Source organism: Taurulus bubalis (genome assembly GCF_910589615.1).
Source record: "Taurulus bubalis genome assembly, chromosome: 1".
In the NCBI taxonomy this organism is placed as follows: domain Eukaryota; kingdom Metazoa; phylum Chordata; class Actinopteri; order Perciformes; family Cottidae; genus Taurulus; species Taurulus bubalis.
In genome coordinates, this window is record NC_136589.1 from 27,748,744 (window position 1) to 27,756,496 (window position 7,753).

Below are 7,753 nucleotides of genomic sequence, written 5' to 3' on the forward strand. Positions count from 1 at the left end.
CTCCCCTTTCCTGAGTCTGAAATAAATCAATGCTGGTTGGAGCTCAGTTGTAATAAATCAGGCCCTGTCCTGGACTGGAGCCTGCCCAGTCATCCTGTCACTGCCTGGCCTTCACTCAGGATTAATTAAAGGCCTGATATAAAGCCCAGATGTGCAGGAGCAAGGGAGCCCTGAACCCCTTTGAGTAGCTTTAGGCTCTCTCTCTCTCTCTCTCTCTCTCTCTCTCTCTCTCTCTCTCTCTCTCTCTCTCTCTCTCTCTCTCTCTCTCTCTCTCTCTTTCTCTCTCTCTCTCTCTCTCTCTCTGCACACACACATGCACATATACTTGCACTGTGTATCAACATGTGCACACTTAAGGTAACCAAGGAGAGCGTGCAGGCACACTGCCAGTTACACATGGAGACAAGGGGCAACAAGGGTACACATTTGTCAATGTCTTTCTTGTAATTGTCACATGGTCATATTGCGCTCATCGTGCCCTCTGTACTCCTCATGTCCTCGCTGTCAGAAAGTCCCCCTCTGTGATATTCCGACATACAGTGAGAGGCGGGGATATAGGTGGGACAACAGATGTATTTGCTGTAGTCTGCGTCTGTCCAAAGCATCTTGAAGAGAACCATGGTGCAGTAAACATGTCAAAGGGGCAGTAGGAGATCCATGTGTGCAAATAGTTAATTGGAGGTATAAAGAAGTGAAGTCGGAAAAGCTATGGAAGTCACTATTATTTTCCACATAGACAATGATTGGTGATCAGCAGTTAGAGCACACTCAAAGCTTTAATGAAAGTTTCCTTGTTTAGTCATCGGTTCGAAAGATGAGCGACCAATCTATATGGTTCTTAGGGAAACAAAGAAAAAGAAGAAAAGGTATACGCTCTTGTTTGCTCTGTGTGTTTTGCTAATGGTTGGCGGACATCAAACAGAATGTTCTGTGGAAAGCAACAATACCTTCAGCAGTTGAACTCATTGAATTGCAAGTCAATTTTGCATAGACTCATTAAGAATGCAGTTTTCAAAATTAAACAAATAAGTATATTGAATGTTCTACGGCTCCGATATGAATTTCTGACTGGTTTCTTCTACATAGCAATAGCATTGTAGTATTATATAGCAGTATTTAGAACCCTTCATACCAAACTGAAAAAACAAGATTTCTCAGAAACTAACTTTAAATAATTCAAATGTCAACTGTGTCACAAAGCTATATTTACTTGTAGCATCGTTAAACTATTCAATATTTAATGTTGTTACATATTTAGGTAAAGAAAATGCTCACATGTGAATGTTATTGTAAAAAAAAATCCTCCCTCCTAATAATTCTATTTTATCAAGTCTTTTTTTTTAAAAATATACTTTATTAGAGAATGTGCACAATATTGCGACAGGGATCAGCGAACAAGTATTTTTTTTTTTTTAGTGTGTGTTGTTCTGTTTGCAGTAGTATTGCATAAAGTGACAGGAAGGTAGAGCAAACAGATAACGTAAAGTGAGAAATGAGAAGAAATACAACTAATAAATAAAAAATAAAAAAATTAATTAAACAATTGAAAATAAGGAAAAATAATGAATCATAACACGCCCATATTTTATCAAGTCTGTAGCAAAGTTTCTTAGCAAAATTATGGATTTTAACTTATTTACTTATACTGGAAATGTTGAAGGCTGACTTTCAAACTTATTCTAACTTGGCAATGGCAATGCTTAATTATGGTTCCAACCTTTCTGACTTTTCTTGTCTTTATAGGTCCCTTGGTGGGGGTTGGCAGGCTGATGTTGCTGCAGGGCGGAGGGGGTAGTTCTGACTTGTGAGGTCAAGGGTTGCAAGGCATACTTTATTGCATGATGACTGAGAGGGGGATTAGATGAGTAAGATATCACTCTGTTTTCTGGTCACGGCTGAGTGAGGTTAACTCGCAGTGGCCCTGAGGCCTGGACTCGGAGGAAAGGGGGGGGGAGAGAGAGAGAGAGAGGGTATCGCGAGGGCAGGGGTGGCTCAGGGGACTGTTGGGCTGATTTCTGATAGTCACAGAGCGGTTTGGCCTTCCCGTTCCACGGCAAATGCTCACACAGGAAATTAGAGGTCTGGGCTTCCCTTTTTCACACAAGCTCCTCTTGCACACAGCCTCTTTCTTTTAGTTTTGCAGATCCGTTTGACACTTAACAATGCACAAAATACTATTTTGACAGAATTAGCATATGCTGTTTCATGAGAAAAATTTGTCATTTCATAAGACAAAAAATTCCCCTCTGTGGAGCTATTTTCCAGCAATTTGTTTGTGGTCACATGAGCGTCTGCAAAATCTTTGTCCTGCTCTACAGCTCTAACTACACATGGCGGAGCCCACTTATTTTTCTAGTCTGTGGGATGTCTGCACCCATAACACATTTATTGTTTAAAGTTCAGGACATATAAATGACGATCATTCCTCTTCATATATCTGCTTGCAAAGGCCACTCTGAAGATGAGGGGCCCATGCAGTCAGAGATCATGGCTTAAACAGATTGAGGCTGTTCTCTTGTGTCAGATATGATATAGCCGCTTGGTGCCTAATGGGCCTGGAAAAAGAGGTAAACATGTCCTCGACCCTGTGAATTCCATTACATAAAGAAGTTGATTTGCAACTCTGGGTACACTACAGCAAAGATGGAACTAGGCTTACCAGATAAGCCCTAAAGCCTGAAAAGTCAAGGCCACATAATTCACTGAAGAACAACTGTGACAAATAAACAAACTGCAGGGCTTTTAAACCGTTGCTATAACACAACATTAACATGTTTGAGTGTATTATCAGATAATCGACAAATGACTGAAAAGTGTTCTCACTTAGACCTTAAGATACAATCAACACCCAGGATGAATGTAACTTGGTATCCAGGCGTTAAAGCAGGAAGAAAAATAAACCCGTAGAGTAATTGCTGATATGTTCCTAATGTGCCCCCTCACCCTTACCTCCCCTTCTCTGTACCCCCTGCTGATAGGCCACCCCTGATGGCTGTCACACCTGGTGTTGAAGACAGTGGGGTGTATTTTATCTGCTCAGGGCCCATTGGGGGGCTATTCGTCTTCCTCCAAACTGGTGTTGGGAGGTCAGGGACAATCCCTCTGTTTATCCCCCTGTCCGTCAACGCTGCACACATCCCTGGAGTTTCTTCTGCATCTCCCCCGAGAAAGTGAGGCACACTTGCACTGCTGGCCTGGAATGTTGAATTAGGGCAAACAAGGTGCTTGACACTAAATTCAACGAGAAAGGAATTATGTTTTAAAACATATGTAATGCCCACACAGCCTAAACTTAGGTAGAATGCATTAATGCAATGTATGACTCAAGCATAACCTTAAAAAAAATTCATGTCCAGACACTGTCTGGACATGTATTTGAAAAAAAATGTGAAAAAAAAGTTTTTACCAAAATTACTAGATGAACATGCTTGTATTTGTGTTTGCTTTTGCTACTCTCCTGCAAAGTAGTTAACTTGGCATTGTTTAGATGTGGAGGGTGCCCAGTGGCCGGTAAGAGCACTGTTTATCTACTCTGCATTGCACTACTGCTTCTGCCTGCACACGTGTGTCTGGGATTCTGGGATAGGTCCCCTGGGCCGACAGACCACACATGTGGAGAACGTGAACTCAGTTCCTCCGAGACAAAAATAAGAGGAAATACAAGACATTGCAATAAACAGTATACAATAAAACACATTTTCAAAAAAAAAATGCTTTGACACACAAATATATATCTATAAAATAATGCATTAATCACAGGATGAAATTGATGTGTGGGTGCACAAAGTTGTTAAACTAAATGAAGTGTCTGCATTTCAAGTTACATCACACAAAGATGAGGTAATGTCTTCCTTTTGCCATTTTCAGCGGTTTATCAAGCTATCAAGCCACATAGTTCTCTCCCAGTGAACCTTTTTCATTAATTTTGTTTCCAAGAGGAACAAATATATTTAAAAATGAGAAAGAGCGCAAGAGTGGAGACGGACCCACACGGATGGAGTGAAAGAGAAAACGAGTTAAATAGAGGAGGGAGGAGTGTGTGAGCGAAGAAGTTGAAATTTGACTCACAAGCTTGCACTCTTGCCTCTCTCTCTGGGACTCCTCTACTTGGCTTCGACTTAATTGCGTCCCTGATATAAACAAGGGGGTTAGTGTGAGAGCAGACCAGCAGCTGAGGGGCTCAAGCAGAGGGCCAGACTGGGGATTGAGTTCAGAGGGGAAGGACTTAACGCAGAAACTGATATAAAACATGCAAGACAGCGAAAAGGAGAGGGACATGGAGAGAGGATTAAAGATAGAAGGGAAGCAATGATAACTTCTAAGACAGGGCCCATTGGGGCAATGAGAGATGGCAAAATTAGAAGTCGAGACAGAAATGTGCCAGCTTCACCATTTCACATCCCACTATATTTTGCTTGACCGGCGTATCAAGTGGTAATGCTGTGCTGTAATGCCAGGACCGGGGCATCAGACAGTAGCCCTTCTGGCTCCAGCGCAGTCAAAGCTGCCTCTCTGGACATCTCTTTCACAGATGCTCCCCTCTGATCGATTAGTTCCAGCCCTCTCAAACAGACAGCTAGGGATTGGATTCCATTATAAGTGATCCCTGCTCAGTCTTAAGCCCACCAGTCTCAGGCAGATGCTGCTGAGGTGTACCTCTGGATTAAGCTCCTAATCTAACAAAATAACTGAGGTAAGGGCCACATACAGTTTGCTTTACAGTAGCAGCCCAAAATACCTGGCTGATACTATTTGTGGATGGTACAGATGTTGGAGCCACTACTGAAGTAAAATGACTGCAGGGCAAAAAAAATACATTTGATAAAGCTTTTTTTTTATCTTGCAAGTTTTGGTTTGCAGGAATAGTTCAACATTTGGGGAAATATGCTTAATTAGTGAGCTTTTAAGGGGTTTTGTCGGAGGATTTGGGTAAGCTTGGACATAGTTGGGCTAGCTATTTGCCCCTGTTTACAGTCTTTGTGCGAACCTAATGGCTGATGGCGCTAGCTTCATAATGTACAGAGAACTTCTTGACAAGAAAGCAGGAGCGCACATCCAAAACTATTCTTTAAAAAGGGCTTTTTGGCAACAAATTTGACTTTTTCCAGTAAAATGTGGTTTGTGCCTGTTACTGAGCACCGTGTCCACATTGTCTTAGTGTAGTAGCCTATTCATAACATATAACCAAGCCCCCGGGAAGAGCACTAGGCTTTCAAGCACATTTTGCATAGGGGCCCAAGCGTGGGATTACAACTTGTTGCCATCGAACCCAAACAATCGCCTTAAAGGGGTCATATAAGATACTTCATACAATCTTGCCTCAAACTAAATTAAACTCACCAAGCTGTCTCCCTGCTTAGCAACGGCCGAGTTGCGGAGAGGTACAGCAGATTGACAAAACACTATTTGTCTTGTTTTCAGAAAGTGTGAGTCAACTATGAGATGTCATTGAGCATGCAGCCATAACTGGGGACCCAGAATATAATGCAGTTTGCTACAGCCGAATAAAAGATTTGCTGTGGACAGACAGAGGTGCACACTCACTCACTCACTAATGTGCATGCAACCAATTGCATAATCCTCCTGGCAGAAACAATTACTGGATATTCTATACAACCTTTCATAAACACTATGAGTTTAAGGGGCTAAAGAGATTAATCACCGGTTTATTCTTGTAATTTTCTGATGAACACTGTAGTTTTATTCTACTCATGGTTCTGTATAAAGAGAGTTCCCAGGAAACCGGTATTTGAAGTGGCGTACTATTCAGGCCATCTTGTGCTCTGAAGCTGGGGACAAATTGTATCTTGGGCAGTTGCCAGGGTGTAAAATGCCCAATTTCAGTCCCAGCTATTTAGGCGGCAATCATCCACAAGGTCAGGCCAGTCTCAGCACTTCATTTCTCATCTATTTTGTTTCCACCACTGACAACTAAATGATGGCTGACGTTGACTCCCATGATTTGCACATTTGTTGCAAAGTTGTAGCAGTCCTGCTGCCCGAAGCCCTTTGCTTGTGTCCTGCGGAGGATAAAGGAGTAGGACAAACACATGTGACATCATTCTGAAGCCACAGATTATTGCCCTGACCAGGCCGTGATTTGTGTGTGACTGAGTCCAACTTTATTTTAAAGATGTCAATGATTAGGAGATGTTTCAGAAGCATATCTCCTTTTTTTCATCAAAGTTCCCATGAACTTTTTTTCCACGTGTCATCTGGATGCCATCCTATCTTAAATTAGATCATATTTCTACTCGGAGCATTTGCAGTATGCGATTTTGGGTCAAAATCCCACACATTTTCCGAAACAATAGTGCGATTACAGGCATAATTAAGTGGCCCGTTAGCAACTCAGTGTGAAAACCTTGCGGCCCTGCAGCACTGGCTTTTACCTGATGATGAAGTCGCAGGGCTGTTCTAGACACATTGTACTGCATTCTGTAACAGATGCACTGCTGATAGCTAATGCATCAAAGAGAGCTCCATGAATAGCATCAAGTATAAGAAACGCAGAGGATGTGATGCTGCGTCTCTCTGAAGTTGACTTCAGGGAGAAAGGTGAAGAGGGGAAACCAAGGAGGGATAATGACACACACACACACACACACACACACACACACACACACACACACACACACACACACACACACACACACACACACACACACACACACACACACGCTGCAAGGTTAGGCAGCTTAAGGTGTTACCTGCTGAGAGTAAGATGAAAACAGATGCTTGTTTTTCACTGATTGTGTAACCAGAAGCTTTTACATCCACTGGCAATCTTTCAAAAACCATCAAGCCAATAAGACAGATATGGTAAGTAGTCACGATAAGTAGCGGTTAAGTGTTTTTACATTTCACTCACAATGGAGTTCACTTTGTTTCAGTGGTGATTGTAGGGGTTTCTCTTTCTCACCCGGGAGGTCATTTTTACACACTGAACATTTTGACACAGGTAAATGTTCTTAAGTTTCCAAGTCTACTCTTTTAGAAACAAGTGTTGTTTTTAAATTGTTGTGATTGTATTCTCAGAGATGACAGACTTCTTTTTTTCTCCCCTCCGTCTTCACCTTCCCTCCTTCCTTCCTTTTTCAGAAACTTTTGGCAGCATCTCCAGCCCTGAAGTCTGGTGACAGCAGTCAGGACACGCTTACAATCAACTACCCACCAATCCTGTGGGTACTTAGCTGGAATAAACATTTAATGTGTGAAGGCTTTAATGCTTGTCAACTATCTTTAACAACTACCTGCTACTAAATGGTGATAATAAGAGTCATTGAATGGAGTCTTCCGTATGGCTTTTACTATCACGTGCTAACAAATAAATATATAAAGCCCTTTGAAGCGGAAAACATGCAAACTTGCCTTCAACTCACTTTCTGGGATAGAAATTATATCAGTTTTAGAAATCTGTACTATCTTTTATTTCGTCAAAACTCTGTTAACAAGCAGATATTTATAGTATTTTCCCACTGTGTACTAGAATGTAGTAATTCTGTAGACCAGAATATTTTGGTCATGACACCATTTTGAGTTTTTGAAAGTGCTATCTTTTCCCTTAGTTGTATTACTTCAGTTGATTCCAAACACACAGCTGTTGCAGGAAATACAAAAAACATCTCCTCTTGTGCTTCAGTGGAGTTTTCTCAAAAGACGAGCCGACATTCAGCATCAAGCTCAAACACTCTAAAATGTTTCCAAATAGTGGACACAATCTTAAAATCCAATGTGCCATGAGATATCAATC